The sequence below is a fragment of the Mus musculus genome, chromosome 2, assembly GCF_000001635.26.
Source record: "Mus musculus strain C57BL/6J chromosome 2, GRCm38.p6 C57BL/6J".
In the NCBI taxonomy this organism is placed as follows: Eukaryota; Metazoa; Chordata; class Mammalia; order Rodentia; family Muridae; genus Mus; species Mus musculus.
In genome coordinates, this window is record NC_000068.7 from 91,518,136 (window position 1) to 91,543,637 (window position 25,502).

General features: G+C 40.5%; 1 protein-coding gene and 1 pseudogene across 5 annotated transcripts in view; one reads left to right on the plus strand and one right to left on the minus strand.

Annotated features, from left to right (window-relative positions):
* Positions 1–4,399: 4,399 nt before the first annotated feature.
* Gm13770 lies at positions 4,400–8,349 on the minus strand (annotated as a pseudogene).
* Positions 8,350–8,611: 262 nt separating this feature from the next.
* Positions 8,612–25,502, plus strand: part of Ckap5 (cytoskeleton associated protein 5) — a 93,933-nt gene continuing 77,042 nt past the window's right edge. Inside the window, exon 1 of one of the 5 annotated variants that reach the window (XM_006500342.1) lies at positions 8,612–8,715. The gene's annotated coding sequence lies outside the window, so the exon portion shown is untranslated. Of the gene's footprint in view, positions 8,946–19,652; positions 19,749–25,502 lie in introns of those variants that run through there. The other 4 variants (NM_001165989.2, XM_030252170.1, XM_006500343.3 and 1 more) reach the window with 4 other exon arrangements.

A 25,502-nucleotide genomic window follows, 5' to 3' on the forward strand; every position in this document is an offset into this window, starting at 1 on the left:
ACAGGAGTGAGCACCTGCTCTGACCCTCACGGACTATTCAAAATGGCTAAGAGTTATCCAGCAGCCACAGTACCCACACGAGCTTTCTCTCTCTGGTTCTAAGAATACAGCATTTGCTTTGATCCTGGCTATGTAGTGTGCTGTGCTACACTAGTGTGGAATCATTGGGAGGCTCCTGGGATGAAGTCACAAATTTAAGTACACAAAATTATCTGGGCTGCAACAGGTAATTTTGGTCAAATGCTTACTGAGCACCTACTATGAACAAGGTACCACGTAGGCTTCTGCAAGACCTTAACAGGTCCTGCCACTCCCTGTCCTCCATGATCTCTCAGATTCATCTCCCCCTACCTCTTATTCATCTGTTCTGGCTACATTAGCCTCCTTGTATCTCAAACCTGCCAGGTATGCTCCAAACATAGGGCTTCTGCCTGACACTTCTACATAAAATCATGACTAACGCCTTCACCTTCAAGTCAGCTCTAATATCATCTCCAGAAAACCTGCACTGACCACGCCTAGGCAGGTGGTGGTGGTGCAGGGAACTGGGGCAGATGGATGGATCTGTAAATTCAAGGCCAGTCTGATCTGCACAGCAAGGTCCAAGGCTAGCCAGGGCTGCAGAGTGTTGTAGGGGAGCTGAGGAGATGCCTCAGACAGTAAGTAAAGTGCTTGCTGTGCCAGCAGGAAGACCCTGAGTTCAATCACTAATACCAACAGCTGGATATGGTCATTTATGCTTGCAATCTCAGTGTTGGAGATGTGGAAACGGGAGGAGCCCTGGAGTTTCCTAGGCAGCCAGTCCAGCTACATTGGTGGTCTCCAAGTTCAATAAGAGCCCTGTATTTAAAAAAAGAAAAAAAAAAGGTAGAGAGCAATTGAGGAAGACAGTTGATGTCTACTTCTGGTCTCGACATGCATGCACAACACATGTATATACAAAATTACACTCTAAGTCTAAGAACATACTACATAATTTATGTGTTGATTACCTATTTCTCCTCACTATAACATGAACTCCTTGAGTGGAGGGAATTTTTTTTTATGTCTGTTTTGTTCACTGTCTAGTCTAAATGTCTAAAACCATCCCTCCACAAACTAGGTATCCAGTAAATATTTGTCAAATGAATAAGTGAGTGGATTCAGATATCTAATACATACCTCCTAATAAGGTTGAAGACAAAAAGATTTTGCCGTCTTCTTCTAAAGCTCATCAGAACCCAGACAACGCACATCCTTTATTGAGCAAATCTGAGGTAATCATCAGACTCTCCTTTAAGTGCATTGCATTCTTATTATGTCTGACAGTATTTAAATAAACTATATGTACCGGTGACCAGGTACTTGGAGAAGACTGTTTCTGTATATTCCTTCTCCATTGTCCAAAGATCACTGTTTGCTTTGACTAGTTCTGTAGCTGCCAGCGGCCATGAGTTACTGGGTTCCTGAAAGGAAAGCTGGGGATGGATAGGAAGGATGGTGAGAGAAGTAACGAGCCAAGACAAAGGTCTCTGATAGAGGCTCAATGTTTTAATTCTAAGGTCTGATTTTTAAAGGGGGGAAACCCATCTCCCACTATGCCAGTGTCTTTTTCAGGAAAATGAGCTCATCTGCTCAGCAGGTAGTGGCTTCTTGCAAGAAGCTGTAGATGTGGAAGGACAATAGACTTCACCTAGGTTGGAAGACTCCACCCTAGGGGCTAGCCAACTGTGGCAAAACAAGGTCTGATTCAGCCAGCTCAAGGCTGGGCCCAGTTCCTCCCTTTTTATTTATTAAAAATTAGCTGGTCTGGGGCATAAGATTTACCATAAGATTTACCATGTTCCATGGTCCTGTCTGGGAATTATGGTGGCTGGTGGCCGTGCTTGGCTTAAGACTAAGCCTAGACTTTCTCTTACCCGTCCCAGAGGCCACAAGCAGCTTGCTTGTGTTTATTTGCACAAACACAGCCTTTTAGTGTTTATTATGAACAAACACAGCCTCTTGGCACATGCCTCTGTCTTAGGTTGATAAGAGTCATAGAATCTGAAGGTCCTGAGTTCAAATCCCAGCAACTACATGGTGGCTCACAACCACCTGTAATGAGATCTGACTCCCTCTTCTGGTGCATCTGAAGACAGCTATAGTGTACTTATGTATAATAATAAATAAATCTTTGGGACAGAGAGAGCAGGGACTGAGCGAGTGGGGTTGACCAGAGCGAACAGAAGTCCTAAAATTCAGTTCCCAACAACCACATGAAGTCTCACAACCATCTGTACAGCTACAGTGTGCTCACATACATAAAACAAACAAACAAACAAACAAACAAATCCTTAAAAAAAAAGTCATAAAATTATCAGTTGCCCATCTTTGGCTGCTGGCCCTCATAGCACACCGTTTTCCCATTCAGACCAAAGCCACAATATGCACTCAATGCATCTCTTCATAGCGATGAATAACTGCCATAACTGAGCTTTGCTGAAAGCGAGCCTGTATGGAGATAACCCATCTGCTTGAAATACAAAATCAAAAGTTAAAAGCAACAGGATTAAGGTTGTCTGTGGGGATGTCCCAGGTATTCAATTCAGTTGCAAACTAGCAACAATTAGACCCACACTGGCCTCCCTGTGTGGGAGAGGTAGCTTTGAGAATCAATAGAAAAAAATGTTACTTCTCAGCTAATTGTGGAGTCTATGCTCCAAATGAACTCAGCTGGCTGATAAGGATTTTTAGCCATCATCATAATTGGAATCATACTTACTAGAAGACTCAGGATCTGTGTTCACTTGACGATCTTTCAGGCAGCCATCGGGATCTGTCTTCTTTTTGTGAAAAAACACAAACAAAACCTCTCCCCTATATTAAAATGGGATCTGGACTATTCCACATATTAGTTAGGGGGTCCTGCCATTTAGCCATGGCATATGAGCTGGAAGTGACTGGATGCCAGCGGTGATCTGCTACAGACTGACTTTTAGCATCAGTTTGCAAAAAATTTAAGACAAGAGCAAGATGTGCTTTTGGTGACCTTGGGTGGGTATAATTCTCCCTTCTTGTTTTTTAAAGAAGATATTGTTTTAAAGTTCCCCAATACCTTGTCCTTGAGAATTGTAAGGAATCCCAGTAATATGGGTTAACATTAAGTTGTTGACAAAATATCTCCAATGCTTGACTGTAATAGCCAGTTTCATTATCTGCTTTAGTCTGATTTGGAATACCAAGCACAGAAAAATAATGCAGGCAATGACCAATTGCATTTTTAGTTGCTTCTCCTATCAAGGCAATTGCAAATAGAAAGCCTGATTAGGAATCAATAGTCACATTGCATATTTTATTTTTCTAGAATCAGAAATATGAGTATCCATTTGCAATAATTGATTAAGTATAAGTCCTCGAGAATTGACACCATTATGTGGAACATGTAGAAACTGAGGACACTGAGAACACGTCTTTACAATTTGACATGCACATTCTCTAAAAATACCAAATTATCATCTCAAGCCATTACCATTTTGATGATGTAAAGAATGAGATTATACGGCCAATTGTTCTTGTGTAAGACCTATAATGTGCCTGGGGTACAAATCTGCTGTGGAATTGCCTTAAAGGGTCTTGTCCAGGCAGTCCAGGATGAGTTCTTAAATGTCCAAGGACAGTCCTCTAAAGGAACAGTACTTTCTCTTAACTTGAGTTGTATATGCATAAACAATTGCAAGTTTTGAGAATTCGAAGTATCTAAAAATGGAACAATTTCAAGCAATTGTAAGCCCTAAGCTATGTATATGCTATCAGTATACAAATTAAAAGCTTGATTTTAACACTTTAAAAACAATGACTATAGGGCTGGAAAGATGGCTCAGTGGTTAAGAGCACTGACTGCTCTTCCAGAGGTCCTGAGTTCAATTCCCAGCAACCACATGGTGGTTCACAACCATCTGTAATGGGGATCCAATGCCCTCTTCTGGTCCATCTGAAGACAGCAACAGTGTATTTATATATATGAAATAAATTAATCTTTAAAAAATCAACAGTGACTATAGCACATAGTTCAATTATTTGTGCTGAAGTAGAGGGAAACTCACGAGAATAAACATGTGATCCAATCACATATACTTCTCTCCCATAGAAGGGCTGTTTATAAATACAATAGATGCATTCTTTTTGGGATGCATGCATAAATTTACAGGAAATACAAAAGCATTTGTAGAAGCAATTTTAACAACTTTTCTTTTGGATAATTATTATCAATTTTACCTAAAGAGTTTGCCATGCAGTATGCCAAAGATCAGTATTTTGCAGTAGCCAATTGAATTGCTGTTTGAAACAAGGAATAGATGTCTCCTCAGGTTTTTAAGACATTCTTTCCAAAATACCTTTATGATTCTATCCCACAATTTTTTCTTAACACCACAACAGCTTTATAACAGGATGTTAAAACTTTACTTGGGGATGAGGAAAGATGAGTCCACATTAATCTCTTTTGCCAAAGAATTGCTGTGAGCACATTGAGTAGCAATAACTAAAATAAACAGCTAACAATTGATTACACAAGCTATATGTCTCTCATCTGTTAGTTTGCATCCCCCTTGACAACATCCAACAAAGGTTTAAGTCCTCCTGTGTTGAGCTTAAGGTGAGGTCTTAGCCAATTACTATCTTCTGGAAGCTTTTGAAAATAATTTGAAGTAAACAAATCATCTTTTCTTTCTTGAATTTTCTGTGCCACAACTTTTCTAGGATATAACTGAGGCCCCAAATATTGAAAAAGATATTGCCTCTGAATCTTTCTGGAGCTACAACTACTCCCCCAAACTTTAAAGCTTGTTTGTATAAAAGCAAAGGTTTGTAGTAAATTTTTCTTCAGAGGGATTAGCTAATAAAATATTCTCCATATAATAAATAATATACGATTCAAAGTCCTAGCTTCTTGTATTGAAGCAGAGACAATTTTATTTGTTTGTTTGTTTGTTTGTTTATACATAATGTAAGACTATTAGTTATTCCTAGAGGTAAAATCTTTTTTCCTTCCTTCCTTCCTTCCTTCCTTCCTTCCTTCCTTTTCTTTTTTTCTTTCTTCCTTCCTCTCTCTCTCTCTCTCTCTCTCTCTCTCTCTCTCTCTCTCTCTTTCTTTCTTTCTTCCTTTCTTTTTTTCAGAGTGGAAAGTTTTATATCAACTGGTTTCAATAAGAAAACAAGTGACTATATAGAAACATGAACAGTGTTTCTCATAACAGTGGCTGGGGGAGAGAAGGTAAAAGGGAAGTCTGCAGGTTTATCTCTGTCAAAGCAGAAGCAGGGTCCCAAAGAAAGGGCCAACTTCCTTCCATTCAGCTGGGAGCCCAGAGACCACACTTAGGAAAGTTTAGGATAGCAGCTGAGGGAGGGCGGAGGCAGCCAAAGACTAGGCCAGAGAGAAGGTGGGCTGGAGTCCAGGATCCAACCCTCCTAGGTGGCATCACCAGGGAGGCGTCATGGGCTGAGGATTCTGCAGATAGGACATCACCACAGCAGAGATTGAGAGCATGAAGCTACTCATCATCTGCTTAGTGTCCTCCGAGCTCCGAGAGTTGGCAAAGCTGCAGTAGACAGCAACCCAAGCACACCACTTCAGCTTAAGCGTGAGGCCGCACATGCTGAAAATCATGCTGAGAAGATTCATGTAGTCCAGAATCGGGTCATCCAAAGCCCGGTTGCACTCACTCGAAGGTGGCTGATACCTCAGCACTTTGTTGGGACTTCGTGGGTCGGACATATTGTTGGTGGACATAGCAAACTGAAGACGAGGTAAAACCTTTCAATGATTACAAACTCACTAGAAGCAAACCCTTTACAATTATCAGGATGCAAAGGAAAAAACAACCTTCCAAATCGATAATAATTCTAAGTAGAGTAGGCAGATCAGATTGTAATGCTGCTACAAGTTCAACAGCCTCACTGACCTTTCATAAATCTTGAGTTTAAACTTTATTTTGAATGACACCTGGATAGATCTGCAATAATGCTATTTTGGCTTAAAAATAATTCCCTGGAGGTGAGGCTTAGACCCCCAAAACTTCCATAGGCAGTGTTTGCAAGACAAAAGAAACACCACACAGGCTTCACTGAGGCTGGTCTGAGCTTTGCAAATATAACTTAACTCAAATATAAATATTTCTTACTCTGAGCATACTGCCTGAGTCCTGGCCCAAAGATTACACCTCCTGCAGTGAGGACAGATTCCAGGGGAGCAATTCTACTGTCTTTGCTTTCTATGGCCGGGTGGCCAAGCTGCGTTAGTGTTCTCATAAGACAATTGTGTAACAAAAGGAGCCCCTGCTTGAGGGTCTCCAAAAATTCTACTAGCTGCTTTTAGTAGCCTACCCACAAACTCCTTGAGGGCACAGTTCCTCTCCTTCCTTACATGTAACTGTTCTTCCCACCTCTCTTTCACTCCTTCCTCTCTTGCCCCTGTAGTCTCACTCTACAGAAAGCAATTCCCAAATCAATACCACTTAAGACTTAATCTAGTCTTCCAGCTTCTTTCGTAAGCCTACTTAGATGATTCCATTTAAACATCTCGTTGGTACCTGAGAGTAAACAAGCTTAAAACTGGCCTCTCCTCCCTTCCCGTGAGACAGGCCTCTCCTGATTTTCCACTTCCATTTGGGCAGTAACAGCCCTCCCAGGCTCTGGGCTCTAATCCTGACTCTTTCTTGGACTCATTTTTCAAAATAGGGCCCACCTCTGCTGTGATGGCTGTTCCTGGTTGTCAACTTGACTACATCTGGAATGAACCACATTGCAGAAATGGGAGGACATATTTGCGATCCAGATCTTGAGGTTGGAAGACACAGGCTTCTGACCTGTATCTTGACATGAAGATCTTGAGGCATAATGGCCATGAAAAGCTGAGGCCCAGGCAAGGTAGTACACCCCTTTAATCCCAGGGGACTGGGACTCTGGAGAACTCTGACTAATACACAAGTTGGTACCTAGAGTGCAGTGTTCTATGGACATCCCATAATTTATATGGCCATGTGATTTCCAGATTTCTGTTTCTAATATCCCAGTGGCTCAGTAACATTCTTACACTTTTTGTATATGTGCATAATAAATGCCTCTTAGTAGCATTACTGAGCTAGAGAATCTGTAGATCTCAAAATTGTCCTCCTAGAAATTTGCACTCAAATTTAACAGTGAGGTTGAGCATTTGTGTCTCCAAATCTTTGTTCTGAGACAACATCCTACAGCCCCGGCTGGCTTCCAATGCACTACATAGCTGAGGCTTGCCTCAAATCCCATACTCTTGCCTCTACCCCTAGAGTGCTAAAATTACAGGTGAGACCCACCATACTCACATCTTTCTTCTCTAACTCTTGGGTGTTTGTTTCTTTGTTTCTTAGGTTGGTTTTGGTTTTTCAAGATAAGGTTTCTCTGTGTAGCCCTGTGTAGTCCTGGAACTTGCTTTGTAGACCAGGCTGGCCTTGAAATCAAAGATCGGTCTGTCTCTGCCTTGTTATATTAAATCCTCACATTAAATTTGTAAAAAAAAAAAATCATTGTTATACACGTGTCTGTAATCCCAGTACTTGGAAGGTGTAGGTAGAATGATGCTACAAATTTGAGGCATCCTGGTCTATGTGCCAGTTCCAGGTTAGCTTGGACTACAGAGTGGAACCTTGTCTCAAAGACTAAAACAGTGCAGGCAAGATGGCTTAATGGGTAGAGGTGTTTGCTGTCAAGTCTGGGGACCTGAATTTGAGTTCCTGAAGCCATATTGTGGAAGGAGAGGACTGGTGCTTAGCAAGTTGTCCTTGAACTTCCTTGTACCACACCCCATAGTGCACATAAATGAAATGTAGTAAAATAGATTTTTGACAATCATATTTCATCAAATGAATCCTCTCCTTTTCATAAGCACAAGCATTTGTGAAGTAAATCTTGTAGTTCATAAAGGCCATTCCTAGACTCTCAGCTTGTTGTACTAAATCCTTACATTAAATTTGATTTTTTGTTTGTTTGTTTGGTTGGTTTGTTTTTTGAGGTAGGATTTTTCTGGCTGTCCTGGAACTGGCTCTGTAGACCAGGTTGGCCTCAAATTCAGAGATTTGTTTGCCTCAGATGGGATCAAAGGCGTGTGCCACCACGGTCTTTAATTTAAACTTGTAAGGAAATTTAAACATTTACATTAAATTTGTAAGGAAAACATAATTATCCCATTTCCTACACAAAGAAACAGAGGTCCAGATCAACTGAGAAAAGTGATTTGTTCAAAAGAAGTCCAAGACTACAATTTAGCATTCGAGGCTCCTTCCACTACATCTCAGTTGCCTCTTGCTTTCCTCTCAGCACAGAATGATTGCAAGCTCTCCAAAAAAAAAAAAAAAAAAAAAAAAAGGTGTGGGAGGGAGATGTTGACAGCAGTTTAAACATCAGTAGGTAAAGGCAACGTGATCATGACTGGAAATGCAGAGTTTTCCACACACCTTTCGCTCTTCTATCAGAAGCCTTGGTAGCCATTCCTCCAGCCACTGGGTGACAAGCACCTGACCCGCAGCCCTGGGAAACACAGCTGCGCGCGTTCCCTTTAAGGCCGCAGGCGGCGCGTGCCCACAGCTCTTTCAAACGGACCAATAAAGGGGCGATAGGCGGTTCTCCGAGGACCAATGAACAACGAGGACACTGCGGGGTGTGCGGCGGCCCAAGCGGTTTTAAACGGCTTAGAGCAGGCCCCTCGGTTCTGACCCGGCAGAGGTGAGTGGGCAGTGGGTCTCACCTGCCGGCCTGGACCCTGGGGACCCGGCGTCGCGCGCGCTAGAGGACCCACGGCCGCGGGCGGGGCCCCCGCGGACGCGCGCCTCCGCGTTCTCGCGAACCCGGCAGGTCTGAGGCGGCGGAGCGGGGCGGAGGCCTGGGAGCCCGCGGCTGGCAGGGCGGGGGGCGTGGGCGCTCGCTTGTGTTGGTGACCCGGGCTGGGGGTTCAGGTGAGCAGAGCACGCGGCGGGGGAGCTGCTGCAGCTTCGGAGGTTCGCTGGCGGCCCCGGGCCGCGCCTGAAGGCTGAGCTGTCCGAGGCCGGGGCGGGGGCCCTGCCGGCAGGCCCTTGGTGGAGGAGTGCGCCTCGCGGAATTGTTAAATGAATGAACAAGAGCACGGGAGGGCTGTGGTGGGTGTGAAGGGCCTAGTTGTCTCCTCCGAGCCGGGACCAGAGCCTGGTGCCTGGGCCTGCCTCCATCCCTGCGTCCACTACCTGTGATGATTTTGTAAGGATGCTGTTCATTCGCCGCCCCGCCCTTGGTTTTCTCCCTCAGAAAGTGTCAGCAGAGTTCAGGGATTTTGCAGCTCTGAAGGTTTCCGGCACCAGTACAATAGCCAGCAGGGTAGGTGAGCCAGGCCTTGCCGCTAGGTGAATGAGATTCTCACTTTTTAGCGCTTAGCAAATCCTTGTTGAGAGAGCTGCCCAAAGTCGTGGTAATTGCTATGCAAGATTGAATGCATCCCATTTTGTTTCTTGCGGAGGGCAGGATGAAAGAGATGTTGCCAGAGAGGCTGCTGTGTGTAAAAGAATATATTCTTGTTGATGAATCTTAACAATGAGTTTCTGATTCAGCACCAGTAGAGGTTTTTGCAGAACTTGTCCCAAATTTATGCATGACTCTTAATTCTCCTAGGAACCAAGGCATTAAATCTTGGCCCAGATAGGATGCTTGTATTACATTATGCATAATTATAGAACTGGAAACTCATTTTTAGAAAGGTGAAATATTTTTTCTCCATTTTCATCACCCTGAAAACATCTTCTGTGACCTAAAGAGCGAGAATATAAATCAAGTTAATGGTCATTTGAGACTTTTCTAAAGTGACTGGTCAAGTACGATTTAATAAAGAGAAAATCAAAATCAACTTTTTTTTTTCCAATATAAGTTAAATCACTGTAGTAAGCCTGTAATGAAAAAATTGTACACAAAACTTTTACTTTTTTTTTTTACCTGGGGCTGGAGAGAGGACTCAGTATTTAGGGGGCAATGGTTGCTTTTCAAAGGAGTTGGGTCTAGTCCCAGCAGCCACAACCGTTTGTAACTTCAGGACCATGGGGACTGATGCCCACTTCTGGCATCCATGGGTGCTGCATATACGTGATACACACACACACACACACACACACACACACATACACACTGGCAAAACACCTATACATATACATATTTTTAAGGACCTTTTGTTTATTTTTGTGAGTGGGTGCATATGCTTGGTGTCAGGCAAATTGCCTGACGTCTATCGTGTGGGTCTGGGGACCAAACCTTAGTTGTCAGGCTTGGCAGAAAACACCCTTACCATTTAACCCTCCTCTCTGGTCCCAACATTTTTACATACGTTTTTAATGCTGTTCACATAAGGAGGTGGCAAGCAAAGGTATTCCATTACAATATGCCATATACTTTCCTCTCTTTTAAAGTTTGGATTATCAATTTTGAGTTATGTGGGCTGGTGTGTGGTAATTCAGCAGCAGCAGTTCAGTTTGGAAAGAGCAATTAAAAATAATTAACTTCTTTAACAATAGCTTTGGATAGTGTTAAAATATTTTTTCCCAAGATTTATGAGTATTCGTTCTGTATATGTATGTGTAGCATGGATGTGCTTGTCCCCACAGACTTCCTTCAGAAGAAGGCATTGGATTCCCTGGAACTGGAGTCACAGATGCTTATAAGCAGACATGTGGGTGCTGGGAACCAAACTTGGGTCCTCTGCAAGAGCAACAAGTGTACTTAAGTCTGAGCTGTTTCTCCAGTTCCCAGTGGTTAAAAATCTTGATGAAGATGAAAACTTGCAAGGCATGATGGTTCACACCTCTAATTTTAATATGTGGGAGACTGAAGCAGGAAGATGGCTGTGAGCATGAGACTAGCCTGGGCTACATAGTTAGTTCCTGGCCAAAATAGATTGCAGAGTGAGACTGTCTCAAAAAACAGCACAAACCTAACAAGAGCAAATGAAAACTTTATAATTTAGTAAAGCCAGGCTGTCTAGTGCCTGGGAGATTGATGGCTGTTGGATATTAAACATTATACTAGATTCAAGGAACACATTTGTGAGCCTGGGGAAAAAAGCGCCTGAGGGAGTTTAACATATTTATCTTTTGAACAATTTACAATAGTACATTACAGTTTCTATAATCTCTCTAGCTTAGCCTGGGGCCTTGAACAAAGTAAGATTCTTAAATATGTTTACTACCAGTAGCTAATTATGATGGTTTGTATATGCTTGGCCCAGGGAATGACACTATTAGGAGGTGTGGCCTTGGTGGAGTAGGTGTTTTACTGGAGACATGGGCTTTAAGACCCTCATCCTAGCTGCCTGGAAGCCAGTCTTTTCCTAGTGGCCTTCAGATGAAGATGTAGAACTCTCAGCTCCTCCTGCACCTTGCTTGCCTGGACGCTGCCATGTTCCCACCTTGATGATAATTGACTGAGCCTCTGAGCCTGTAAGCTAGCACCAATTAAATGTTGGCCTTATAAGAGTTGCCTTGGTCATGGTATCTATTTACAGCAGTAAAACCCTAAGACAGAAGTTGGTTCCAGGGACTGGGGTAATGCTGTGATAGGCTTGACCAGACTTTTGTTTGGGAAAATGTAGATTTTAGGACTTAAGATTTGGAAAGCAATAGAATCCTTTAATTGGGGCTTAATGGGCTTATTCTAGTAGGAATATGGAAGACTTTGTTGTTGAGAATGATTTGAACTGTGCAGATCAGGCCCAAGAGGTTTCAGGAGAAGGATTTCAGTATGTGGAGTAGAGACTGTTTTTGTGGTATTTTGGTGAAGAATATGGCTGCTTTTTACCATTGTCTGAAGAGTCTGCCTGAGGCCCACGTGAAGAGATTTAGATTGCTTTGAAGAAGGAAGTCTAAAAAACGGCCTGGTATAAATTCTATTGTGTGGTTAAAACATATGGTTCAAGGGCTAGAGAGATGGCTCAGCGGTTAAGAGCACTGACTGCTCTTCCAGAGGTCCTGAGTTCAATTCCCAGCAACCACATGGTGGCTCACAACCATCTGTAATGGGATCTGATGCCCTCTTCTGGTGTGTTTGAAGATGGCTAAAGTGTACTCATTATATATATAAAATAAATAAGATCTGGGGGGCAGGGAGAAAAAAAAACATATGGTTCAAGTATTAAAGGGGCTCCAGGAAGTGAAATGGAGCTGAATCCTATGTTCTAGGAGAGAACAGATTAAGGAAGTGGGATTTTGGGGAAAGATAGGTGCAGGCATGGTAGTACACACCTTTAATTCTAGGAGACAAAGCCAAGCAGTTCAAGGCCAGCCTGGAACAGAGCAAGTACTAGGTGAAGGAAAGCTTGAGTCCACAGGTGGGGTGATACTTGTTTTTAATCCCAGCGTTCAAGAAATGGAGCCATACAGATCTCTGAGTTCAAGGTCAATCTACAGAGCAAGTTTCAGGACAGCCACGCTTAAGCAGTGAGGTACTTAGAAAATAGAAAGCTAGTAATAGAATAAGGGAGGCCACGTTCCAGCCCCAGCAAACAGCAGAACTCGGCAGCTTGAGTTCTGAGACAGATTATGCAGCTTGCTCAGAGTCATATGACTTACAGAACCTGAATTTAAATGCCAGGGTCTATGCTCTTAGGGTCATCATATATAAAGTAATGGCTGTTTTAAAAAAATTCAAGAACAGATTTAGAACAGAGCACACTCCTCTTCCTTGATGTATCTACCAGAGATAAGAAATATGGATAACAGGCATGGTATTATTTTAGGGAGCCAGTTGAAAATACAGCAGTGTTTACTTTATGGGCAGCTGTGAGTGTGGTAAGACAGGGAGAACCTTAAAATTGGCAGTTGTGTATAGCTTTGAGATAGAGGAATCTTGCTGTATAGCCCTAGTTGGCCTAGAATCCCCTACGTAGATTAGGTTGGCCTTGAACTTGGGGTCCTCCTGCCTTTGACATCTCTATGCTGGGCATTACAAATGTGTACCACCTTGCCAGCTTTAAAATTGAGATGTTAATCTAATTGTGATTGTTTCTTGATGGTTAGTGTTAGAGAGGTATGAAGTTTTGAATGATTCTCATGCTCTTACATCTTGAGTTCAAAGATGTTGCTTAGGTTTTGGTCTTTTTAAAAAATTTTTATATTTATTTTATATTGTGTTGGCCTGCATATATGTATGTGTACCACATGGTGTCTGGTGTCACAGAAGTTATCTAGATGATAGTGTTGGGTCCCCTGGAACTGGACTTGCAGGTGGTTGTAAGCTACCACGTGGGTGCTGTGAACAGAACCAGGGTCCTATGCAAGAGCAGCAAGTTCTCTCAACTGAACCATCTCTCCAGCCCTACTTAGGTTGTTAGCAGTGCACTTATCCTGACTACTTAATAAACTTTTAAAACATTAAGTTTCTTCCTTTTGGCCTTCACTTTTCCTGTTTTCTGCCTAGAATGTCCCAACCCACTTTGCCTTTATTTCAAACCTATGTTAACAGGCTTACTACAACATTTACTTCATTGTTTTCTATGGTCCCAATTAGAATAGCTATCTTGGTGCCTTTTACCTCATTTCTCTCTGTTTCACGTATTTGATTGTTTTTTTTTTTTGTGTGTGTGTGTCAGAATTCCTCATGGAAATGAAAGCAGAGTGTACATGTTTTTTCTCTGTGAGGTTATATTAGTATGTTACACAATGCCTGGAACAAAGTAGGTTGGTCAGTGCGCATGATAGAGCTCACCTGCCAGTACTTAGATGTTAGAGGCAGGAAGAACAGGAGCTCAAGGTTATTTTTGGCTGTTAGGAAGTTTGAAGATAGCCTGAACTGTATGCCCACTAAGGACCTGAGTTCTCTCTCCTGGACCCACATGGTGGAAGAAGAACCAACGCCTATTGAAGGAGAATCAATCTCCACATGGATGCTGAAGTGGTACACACTTGTACACACACACACACACACACACACGTACACGTACACTACATAGTTGACTTTTTTTGGTTTGTGTGTTTGTTTTTTGTTTTTGTTTTTTTTCTTTTGTTTTTTAAGCAACTAAAGTAAATGGTAGAAAAGTCTTGAACAAAAGTAGTCTAAACTGACATAGTCTTCTGTATGTGATGAAGCTAAACAAAGACAATGTGTAACTATGTGTCAGTGTTTGTTGTCTTTGGATGAAAAATACCTCAACAGATAAGCTCAGAAGTCTTCCACTAAGAAAACTAGAAAATTCTTAGGTTTATGTTTGTGTTGCTTGTGTGAAGTGCCTAGGCCCTCATAAAGGCCTTCACTTATGTGAGAACAGTAGGACTGGTTCAACCCTGGACTGCTGTCTTCATGGGCCTGTGTTCTCTTGTGCTGTGATACGTAGACACTTGAGTCCGGATTAAAAACAAAAAGAGTAGTTTTACTGCCTTAAAATTTCTCCGCATTTCACTTATTTTTTTCTTTTTTCATACTCTGACAACCATTCATCTTTTTACTGTCCTTGTAGTTTTCCTCTTCCAGAATGCCATACGTAACCAGAGTCATTCTACACTATGTACTGTGCTCAGACTGACTTCTTTCATGTCACTGAAAGATTAGGTTCATGAGAGTTTTTGTTCATTTTTTTGAAACAAAGTCTGATGTAATCTAGGCTGGCACTGAATTTACTATGTATCTGAAACTGACCTTCAACTCTTGATGCTCCTGCCTCTACCTCCGAAGTGCTAAGAGTACAGGTGTTCAACATCATACTGGGCCATGAGAACTTTATATGGACCTAGTTTTTACTTCATTTGTGTAAATACTTCATTTGTGTAAATAAATTTGTTGGATCATATGGTTAAACTATGTTTAGGGTTTTTTTTTCTTTTTGGTTTTTCGAAACAGGGTTTCTCTGTATAGCACTGGCTATCCTGGAACTCACTTTGTAGACCAGGCTGGCCTCGAACTCAGAAATTCGCCTGCCTCTGTCTCCCAAGTGCTGGAATTAAAGGAGTGTGCCACCACACCCAGCTTATGTTTAGTTTTTGTAGGAAACTGTCAAACTGTCTTCCAAAGTGACTGTACTGCTTTGCAGTCTCATCAGCAATGAATGAGGTTTCCTGTTGCTTCATTCTCGACTGCACTTAGTTTTAGCAAGTTTCTTTATTTTTTTAATTTTCGAACCATTCTAGTAGTGCTATAGTGCTCCTATCTTTAAAAATGTTTTATCATGACATTGACATTTTGAGAGTGATAGTTTTATTGTGTGTGTGTGTGTGTGTGTGTGTGTGTGTTGTGTGTGTGTGTGTTGTGTGTTGTGTGTTGTGTGTGTGTGTGTGTGTGTGTGTGTTGTGTGTTGTGTGTTGTGTGTGTGTGTGTGTGTGTGTGTGTGTGTGTGTGTGAGAGAGAGAGAGAGAGAGAGAGAGAGAGAGAGAGAATTCTTGAGCAGGCGAGCACAAGCACATACATATTGCCATTGTACATGTGTGGAGGGCCAGAGGACAACTTATTAGAATTGGGTCTCTCCTGCAACATGTGAGTTCCAGGGATTGAACTTGAACCATCATACTTGGTGGCAGCTGATTTTACATATTGAGCTGTCTCATTGGCCCTGTTAATGTGATTTTTGTTTTGTTTTGAAGACAGGGTTTTTCTATGTAGCCTTGGCTGCCCTGGAATTTGTTCTGTAGACCAGGCTGGCCTCGAACACAGATCAGCCTGCCTCTGTCTCCCAAGTGCTGGTATTAAAGGCGTGTATTATCAAGCCTAGCATTAATGTGACTTTTTAAACAGTGCTTTAAGAATACTTTACACTTTCTCAAATCCCTAGAGAGTTAGATTGCCCCTGGTTTGTCTTCAGCATCACTAGCAGTATTAGCCAGATTAAAGGATAAAATTACTGTTTCTCCTTTTCTTTTAGAAGTGAGTTGCTAGCTGCCAGATGTATCCAGCTTTTTGTGGTGGTATTGTAATCTATTAAGTTCATAGTGAAGACTCAAAATCAAGTAACGCACACATGAAATAACACCTGCTTGGATAATTTTTTTTCTCAAAAATAATTTTATAGGGCTGGTGAGATGGCTCAGCGGTTAAGAGCACTGGCTGCTCTTCCAAAGGTCCCGAGTTCAAATCCCAGCAACCACATGGTGGCTCATAACCATCTGTAATGGGATCTGAGGCCCTCTTCTGGTGTGTCTGAAGACAACTACAGTGTACTTACATATAATAAATAATTTAAAAAATAATTTTATGGTGTTTTAAGTAAGTTTTAAGCTGCATGAAGTCCTTTGGTCATGGGTTAGACATGTCTTCAAATCTAGACCATCCTGAAAGTAGGTGAAGGGTTTAGGTGCGTTTCCTGGAGGAATAAGTATCCGTATATTATTTTATTTGGAATTCTGTAAGGAAAATTTATTACTCTTGTTTCATTTATTATTTTCCTGAGGCACTGGGAATTATTCCTAGGCTTTACAAATATTAGACAAGTGCTATGCCACTGAGCAGTATCTCACAGTTTTCTTTAAAAAAACAAAACAAACAAACAAAAACCTTGGTGGCACATGCCTTTAATCCCAGCACTCAGGAGGCAGAGGCAGGCTTGGTCTACAAAGTGAGTTCCAGGACAGCCAGGGCTACACAGAGAAACCCTGTCTTGAAAAACCAAAAAAAAAAAAAAAAAAAGAAAAGAAAAGAAAAAACCAAAAAACAAAACAAAAAACCCCTCGAATTTGTGATTCTCTAGCCTCTGTTTCACTAGGAGCTGGGTTTATAAGTCTGTGCCATCAGTCCCCCCCCCCTTTTTTTTTCTTTTTTTTTTTTTAAATTCTTTGTGGTGTGTGTATATCACATGGAGGTTAGAGGACAAATTTTGGTAGTCCTTACCTTCTACTTTGGTGGTGGGGGGGGGTTGTTGTGGTTTTTTTGTTTTTGTTTTGGTTTGGTTTTTGGCAGAGTCTCTGTTTCTACTTCATTGCCATGGTACTGCAGGCTAGCTGGCACAGCTAATGAGCTTCTAGACAGTTCTATCTCCACCTCCCATCTCATTGTAGGAAAACTGAGATTACAGGTGCATGCTACCACATTGAGCTTTTTATGTGAGTCCCTAGGACCCTAATTCAGGTCATCAGGAATATGTAACAATTGCTTTTACCCACTGAACCTTCTCCATTGATCTATCTATTTTTTGAGTCAGTCTGTCTTGCTGAACCTAACTTTTGCCCTTTTGGCTAAACTGACCAGTGAACCCCAGAATCTACTCTGTCCTGTCTTGCTTTTATATAGATGTTGGGGATTGGGCTAAGGTCCTCATGCTTGCTTAGCAAGCACATTCGCTGAGCCGTCTCTTAGCCCATTGTTTGTTTGTTTTTTGTTTTGTTTTGTTTGTTTTGTTTTAAGCGCTGACTTATTTTCTGGCACTACAAGATGTACTGGGCTCCTCCTTTATGTTTCCCTAATTCAGCTCCAGAATTAGAATTAGACTGTTCTTTCTTGAGCTCTAGTCCTTTTAGTGGGTACTTAGAAATCAAGATGCAGATACACAGTATACTTTCCACTATGGGGTATGCCCTGTATTGGTATACCCTCTCAACTGAAAGAATTAGGTAGTATATGCTAGTGTCCTCCATGGCATATATAATTGTCTTTGTATCTTTCCATCTATGTTTCCATTAAGATAGACATGCAGTTTATACAGATAAAAAGACATTCCTTTTGACATTCAGAGGAAACTTAGATGTCCTCTTTGTAATTTGCTTTTCACTGAGATTGGTCCCACCCCCCACCCCCTCCCTATCCTGTTAGCCTCACTGTTGTCCAGTCCCTGATAATACCTTTTAATTGCCAGAAAACATTGTTTTTCTAATTTGGCAACAGTATTTGTTCTTGTTATAGGCCTTGGTCTAGAGGTGCATTCAAAACATTGCAGTTTTGTTATAGATATGATTGCAAATGAACCATAATAACCTGTATCTTTATGTTTTGTTTTGGTCAGAGTTTTTTTGTATAGCTCTGGCTGTCTTGAAACTTGCTTTGTAGAGCAGGCTGCCTGGCACTCAGAGATCTGCCTGCCTCTGCCTCCTGACTACTGGGTCTAAAGGTATGTGCCACCACTTCCTGGCACCTTTTTATCTTGTTAAACATGATCTTTATTATGTTATGAAAGAGTATAGAACCTTGACATCTTGATTATATTTATTCCTAGTTGTTTGTTACTAATTAAAATAACTTTTCTTAATTTAATTATGTGGTGGTGGAAACACTTGACCATAAGGCCAGAAGAGTCAGATGCCTCTAAAGTTGGAGTTTCAGCAAGCTTTTGGATAATTACTATTTCTGTAATACTAAAATAAGACAAACCACTATTCCTTCATAATGATTTAATCCAGGGGTAGAAAATAGGACTATAATATTTGTCAATGCTACAGTTATTTTATTACTGAGAAATTTGACATTGAAAACACCTTGATTATTGGGTAACTGGAGAAGTACCATTTCATAATACTTTAGATGTGGGAAACTTGTCAATATAAACTTATATATAGTTCTGTACATGAGAATACTAAAGTCCCAAAGATGAGATGACTTCTGAAGTGTTAAAGGTAGTTAATGTCAGGAAGAAGTTGTGAAATATTTTTTCCCTTCCTCCCTCTCTTTCTCCCACTGTACCATTGGGATTAAAGACGTGCGCCACCATGCCCGGCTTACACACAAGTAATTTTTAAAAAAGAAAGAAAAGCAGTTTTAGTATTCTTGGGTATAGAACCCAGGGAGTCAGACTTGATGAACAAGTTGGAGAGACAGAATTCAGTGAAAAAAATGATACTCAGTGATAATCTTTAAAGCTCTCAGAGACCATATATTTGCTCCTTGAGTTTTTGGGTTTTGTTTTGTTTTGTTTTTAATTTTAATTGTATGGAGGTCAGAGAACTTTGTAGAGTTCTCTCCTTGCATCTCTGTGTGGATTCTAGAGATTGAATTAAGGTTGCTAGGCTTGTTCTGTAAATACCCTTACCTGATGATGACCAAGAAAAAATACTGTTTATTCCCTGAGATATTAATGCAGTTTCCTTACAAAAATTTCAAGAACTTCCTTTTAAATTACATAGTTGTATATACCAATTGTATTTGTATGCAATATCCCTTTGCTTACATAGACTTGTAAATTATTGGTGAATTTTTGAAAGGTCATCTTTTATTCACAAGAGGGTTTTTTTTTTCCCTTCCTGTTACCATCCTACCTATCTGATATTACCTTTCTTTTGCTGTGAAGGAAGTCTGTGAAAAGACAAGGGGAAGCATTGAAAGCTGCTAGAATTTCTGTGTCTTTATGTTGCAGTTTGAAAATTGCTACTTCTAAGAGAAGTTAATGGAAAAAAAGCAGCTTCCATAATTTACTCTGATGGTTTGACTATTATCTGCAGTAACTTTTTTACAACCTTCGAAAACCTTAGAATTGTGGTATTGGAAACTAGTCATCTTTACTTTTGTGATATTACCTTTATTACTATCAAACCAGAGATTCACTTCCAAGTTGTTCCATTATTTACCTCCTACTTTGAAAAACCTTTGAGCTAGAGGCAGCACATCCTGGGCCTGCAGACCTCTGGGTAAAGGTTGCTGTGGCCCCTTTAAGCGTTCTGTGTGCGTGCAGAAGAGCATTGAGGGTGGGGCGGGCACTCTTGACAGTGGTGCTCCTGTCCCCGCCCCCGTAGGAGGCGGTTCCCAGCAGCTGACTTGCCAATGCCGCCGCCTCCCGCCTGCTACCGGGTATTCCTGCTGATCCTGCACGGACATTAGGGCGGACCTCGTCCTGCTAGGGTAGCGTAAGTGTCAGACTACAAAAAGGGGGCAAGCATCCCATTCTGGTCCGGAAGTCCTAGAGGACAGTACATGGGACTTAACCGGCCTTTCAGAGTATAAGTCCAGGAAGGAGTGAAAACAATGCCCTCTGCAGTGTGCTAAAGCCGGGGCATCAGCTCTAATTGTGGGTGGTGACAGGGCCCTAGGGTGTTTGGATGTGTTGTGTTTGAGTGGTTCTGCAGCCTAGTTCATGCTTGAGGTGAAGAGAGGATTGATTTTACCAGAGTTTAACCAGGTGGGACAGGATAGGGATGCAAGCTGAATTCTTAGTTTGGGATTTAGAGACCTGGCTAGCCTCCGGCATGAGTAAGCTCTAGATTTTCAGTCACCTTGGTAGTGTTGAACAGTAACTCCCAAAGTTGACCTAATTCACAGCGGGTTTAGCTTTCCATCTCCCCAGAGACCTGTGTTGGTATACAGTACCCATTTTGGAGACATTGACAATGATCATCTATTAGAGAGAGTTCAGCTAACCTTCTTTCCTGCTGATAAAAATGGCACAATGTAAATGATACATCACTTTATCTGTCTTAGTTTCTGAGGGAATGTTTGGGAGGTCATGATCCCAGAACAAGGAAAGCAACCAAAGTTTGGTGAGATAAATTGCTAGAGAAGCCTTTCAAATTACTCCCTCCAATAATGCAGAATACTTAAGCAAGATGATTAACTTTTGTTCTTATTCTCATTAGTGGGAATATCTGGAGGCAGTGAAGGTATTTGTTAGAATGAACGTGTTAATCGTTTGTGCTTTCTCCACATAGAGATGAGATTATTTTTGACCTTGGACAAGTAATAGTAATCTTAAATATTTTATGACAGTTACATCATTTTTTATCCTTTTTTAGTCCATGTGCCCTTCCTAGATGTGTTTTAAGTAAGGATCTCTAAGCACATAGGTTCATTTTTTTTGTTTTATGATTTTTTTTTTTCAAATGAGCATCATTGCATGTCAGCAGTCATTTAAAAGGTTTAAACTTTTAGAACATTTATTTATTTGGGGTTGTAGTCATGATGAGCATGTCCCAGCCTGTATGTAGATGCCAGAGGACAACTTAAAGGAGTTGTCTCTCTCTTGCTGCATCATGTGGATCCCAGGGATTGGGCTCAGGTCGTCAGGCTTGACAGCAAGTGCTTCTACAAACTGAGCCATCTTACTGGTCTGCTTTATTGTATTTTGTTTGTTTGTTTGTTTGTTTGTCTGTTTGTGATATTGGTGATAATGATATGTTACCCAGGCTGGCTCTCAAACCTTTAGAATTGAGTCATCCTCTTGTCTTAACCTTCCAGATAGCTGAAATAAAAGTTAGAGATTGTGCTCTGAGTGGACAAAATCTTTCCTCACGCTTCTCAGGCTCATACTATGATTCTGCAGTAGCGTTTTCTTAGCCAAAGTGAGAGTCCAGGAATGGTAATCCAATTCAGAGCTCTTGTATTGTGATAGTGAAGAGCTTTGTAGGTCAAGAACTTGGGAATTTGCCATAGAAGAGTTGAACTGCCAATGATTCTTTTCAAGTAAAAGGCAAAACTAAACTGCTTATTAGCTCTCTGGTTATTGTAGACTATCAGAATATAGAAATTTAAAATAAAAGCATACCACACTTATTAAGCATTTGGATAGTTGGGGAAGAGTCGTGAATGTAAAGTAGGAGAAAATTTCTAAGCTTAGTTCTAACATTATTTATCAAATAGTCTCTCTGTGCCTTATTTTTTAGGTGGTTGAAGAGTTAAGAATACTAGATTACTAGGGTTTGCATTTTATGATAGGATTTTATGCTCGAACATGTAGATATTTAAGCCCTTGGTGTTTACTATTTACTAATCTTTCTTTCTAAAAAACCTGCTTTGGACATTTTATAAAAGTGGAATCATACCATATAGAGCCCTTTGACTTAGCATAATATTGTCAAGGTTCAACTGTGATACAAGGTTTATTCATATTTTATTTCTTTGTATTCCTATTATTTTACTGTATTAGTTTACCACATTTTGGTTATTCATTTATGTTGATACACATTTAGTTTTTTTATTTGTTCTAGCTATGAATGTTTATGTGGTTTTAATTTGTGCTATTTATTGGAAAATATTTCATTTTTCTAAGGAGAGATTATTCAAGCCTCCTTAAACTTTGACCTTTTGTGAAACTGAGGTTTTGTTCTACATGTATTCCATCTTATTGTGTTTCTTCACTACTTCCAAAATGAATTATACACATCAGAATGTGGTCTTTCTTTATGATAATTGTTAATTAATATTTGCACAGGATGACAAAAATAGGGCTTTCCAGTAGTCACTTTAATACACAAGTAACAGAGCTAAGTGTGGTGACATACCTGTTATCCCAGTGAATGGGAAGCTGAGTCAGGAAAATTATGAATTTGGAGGCTCACCTGAGCTGCCTAGTGAAACTATCTAAAAAGGGGAGGTAAGACTGGTTTCAGTTCTGTACTTGGTCAGTGTACCAATAAGATTAAAAGAAAATGATTATGAGATTATTAAGGGGTCTGTGTGATGTGTGTAGTATACTTTATTTTCTGGATGTTTGGTTTGATTTATTCAATATATCATTCTAAAGTATCACAAACAAAATTTTTAGAAACTAAATTTATTTTGAATGTTTGAGTTCTATAAAATTATGAATTTATGTCAAATAAAATTAAGAGTGAAATAGATGCTTTCTGTTTGCTGTCAGGTGATAACTAGCTTTTTGAGCACTTGGATCCCTTAGTAGATTCTGAGTATCTACCTCCAAGGATTTTATCTAAACTAACTCATACAATCCACCCAATAATGGTAGAATATTATTATTCCTACTTTTCTACATATGTTGCTAACTAACTTATCCCTGGCCTTTCTCTAAGTCTGTAGTGGCTTTGAAAAAAACATTGTTTAAACAATGTAGAGTCCAAGATAAAATAGCAAATCATAAAAATTTTCTCAGGAAATAAAACTAAAATTTCATGTATTACTACTTTTAGGATGAGTATATTTTTTTTCTTTCCCTAGCTAGTGTTTATTGGCAGGTTGTGTGTGTGCTAGGCAGGCACTGTGTATGGTGAACTGTAGCTTTTTGTTGTTGTTGGAACTAGAGAGTTACTCTTTTTGCTTGTTAGGATATGGTATTACAGCCTCAACTTACTCCCCTGCTTCTCCCTTCTGAGTCCTGGAAGTATAAGCATATAATACTACCCAAGCTCTCTGCCTGTTTTTGTTTGTTTGTTTGTTTGTTTTTTAATAAGATCTCACTAACCGATGGTTGTGAGCCACCATGTGGTTGCTGGGATTTGAACTCAAGACCTTCGGAAAAGCAGTCAGTGCTCTTAACCGCTGAGCCATCTTTCCAGCTCATCTCTGCCTGTTCTATTACATGCTAACTTCATCTAAAGTCTGTCCTTGGTCTTCTCACTGTGCACTACTCTCCTTCAGTGCTGTTATCTATTCTTTTGTCAATGTGGTTATTGACATATCATATGTCTCTTTGATGCTCCAGACTTGAGTTCCCAACTGCTGCCTACATCAACACTTGTCTAATATACATCTTAACTCAGCTTGTCTAGAATCCTTCTTCTATCTTTTAACATGAACTTAGTAAAGGAATATTTGAGCACTTAGAATCTGACTTTTCTCTTAGGCATCATCTTTAATTTAAATTCTTCATGACCTTCTGATTGCTTTTCTGTTTTTCAAATCATTCTGTGCATGGATTTACATACGTGTTATATGGTTTTTGATTACTTTTGTTTTTGAGTCAGGAGTTCATTCATCCTAGGCTGACCTGCAACTGTGTGTGTACCTGATGATGACCTGATCTTTCTGCCTCTACCTTCTGAATCACAGGTTTACCATCTGGGATTGTACAGTGCAGGGACAGACTCCAAGACTTTGTGTGTACTATGCAAGCTTTCTACCCACCAAGTCCCATCTCAGACCCTCTTGGAAAATACAAGTTTGGGGGGCTGGTGAGATGGCTCACCGACTGCTCTTCTGAAGGTCCTGAGTTCAAATCCAAGCAACCGCATGGTTGCTCGCAACCATCCATAACGAGATCTGACACCCTCTTCTGGAGTGTCTGAAGACAGCTACAGTGTACTTACAGATATTAAATAAATAAATTTGAAAAAGAAAAATACAAGTTTGACTGGGACTGGAGCTTAGTAAAGCACTGACGTAGAGGCCCTGAGTTTAATCTTTAGCATTGCAATCAGTCATCAGTCTGGTCATCAGTAAATAAGTTGAAAAACAAACCACTAGCTGAGAAAAAGAAACATATAAATTTGATAGCAAATGTAATTTCCTAACAATCCTTCAAAGTCTCCTGTTACTTTTGAACTGATACCTAAATTGCTTAACATTTGCTAAGAAGGCCATTCAAAATCTGACCTTGATTACTTCAGCCTCATTATATATCTTGTTGAATTTATACTTAAACCTTGTTAAGTAAAATTACTACAATAAAAGAAGTTATAATTGATGCTACACAAGTTTCTAAATGTTTATTTACATGTCTGTTTATTTCTGAGAGTTCAGTTTGTAGACAAGCACATGACTCAGAACTATACTGTGAAAAACACAGGGCCCACACAGGCTAGACAATCACTCCAATACTGAGCTATACCCCTAACCTTTGATTCACAATTTAACTAACATATATAAATTTTACAAAATGGTGACTGAAATAGCAACTCATAGTAAAACTACACTCAATGTGATAACCTTTATTCAGATGACCATAGAATATGATTGAGCCAGGGCATAGTGGTATATGCCTTTAATGCCAGCACTTGGGAAATAGGAATGAGGATCTCTGTGAGTTCAAGGCCTGCCTGTTCTATATCCAAGTTCCAGGCTAGACAGAGATACATGATTTATGAGACCATCTCTCAAAAGAAGAAAATTCTGATGATGACATAGATTTAAGCTGGGCATGGTGGTTCATGCCTTTAGTACTCTCTACAGAGTGAGTTTCAGGACAGAGAGATCCTGTCTCAAACAGACAGATTTAAGCATTGTTTAAGGAATTTGTTTTGTGGGCAAAAGAAAAGGGTGGAAATGCCAATAGTATTGCAATTTGTTGGTTGCATGGTAGGTTCACATCAGATTTTTTGTGTTTGCTTACTTTTTTGAGGGTCTTGACATAGAGCTAAGGTTAACTCACTAGTTGGGCTCAAATCGGCATGTCTTGCCTCAGCTTCCCAAATGCTGGAATACAGAAGTATACCACTGTGCCTAGCTAACATACCAGGTTTGTTGTCGTCGTTGTTGTTAGGTATTATTTTACCTATGTGAGCTTGTGCATCATAAAGTGTCAGATCCCCTGGAACATAGTTGTAAACTACCATGTGGGTGCTGGGAATAAAACTCTTCTTGGAGGAGCAACAAGTACATTTCAGTTGCTGAATCATCTCTCCAGCATACAATTTGTCAGTTTCGTTAATTTTACTGTGATGCTTCATAACTTATACACACAATGCGTGTGTATTTTTGTTGTATGAGTTAGAAATTCTAGAACTTGAATCTTAATCAGTGACTCATGCCTGTAATGAACACACATAGGAGGCTAAAGCAGAAGAAATCATGAGTTCAAACTCTTCTTGGGCAATTAACATAGCAAGTCCCTGTCTCAGAGAGAAAAAGACAGACAGACAGACAGAAACAGGCAGACAGAAGGAAAGGGAAAAAAAAAAACAGTAAGAACTGGTAAGCTGACACAGTGGGTAAAA